An 847-nucleotide genomic window follows, 5' to 3' on the forward strand; every position below is an offset into this window, starting at 1 on the left:
TTCCAACACTGTCTGTTTTTTATGTTTTATTTATATTCCTGCAGAACTAATGTGGGGTATAGAATATGGAATATACAATATATAATATAATATACAATATATAATATAAAATAAAATAAAAATGGATGGCACCATGAAATAAAGTATTGAATGTAGATGAAATATTGAGTGTTCAATATAAAGGATCAAATATATAAATATATAAATATAAATATATATATATATATATATACATATATATATATATGTATATATAGGGAGAGAGAGAGAGAAAAGAGAGTGGAAGATAGATAGACAGAGATATATAAATTTTGTTTGTATATATGTGTATCTATATTTCACTCTCTCTCTCTCTCTATCTATCTATCTAACTATCTACCTGTGTGTGTGTGGGTCAGTTCGCGTGTGCGTGCGTATGTGTGTCAGCATATCCACGCAAATATATATGCTGATATTGAAAAATTTCTTGTATAGTTATGTGCTTATGTTTACATTTAGGTATTTATTGGTTAATGCTTGTAAGATCTGAGTAGACATGCGCGTGCGATGATATTGTAGCGCGCGTCTATGAACGCGGCCTCCTGTGTGAATACGTTCTTCATCTTGTGTAAGTGTCTATCCTGTGTGCGTATATATTTGTCACCAATGATGACAAATGCATATGTTCTCTCTCTCACACACACACACACACACACAAATAGTTGAGAAAAACATTATCATAAACACGCACGTGCATAGATGAATAGACATACAAGCATACAAGCATACATGCATGCATACATAAATATATACATGTACATACATACATACACACATACATATATATACATACATACATATATATATA

Source organism: Octopus bimaculoides, chromosome 25, assembly GCF_001194135.2.
Source record: "Octopus bimaculoides isolate UCB-OBI-ISO-001 chromosome 25, ASM119413v2, whole genome shotgun sequence".
NCBI lineage: Eukaryota > Metazoa > Mollusca > Cephalopoda > Octopoda > Octopodidae > Octopus > Octopus bimaculoides.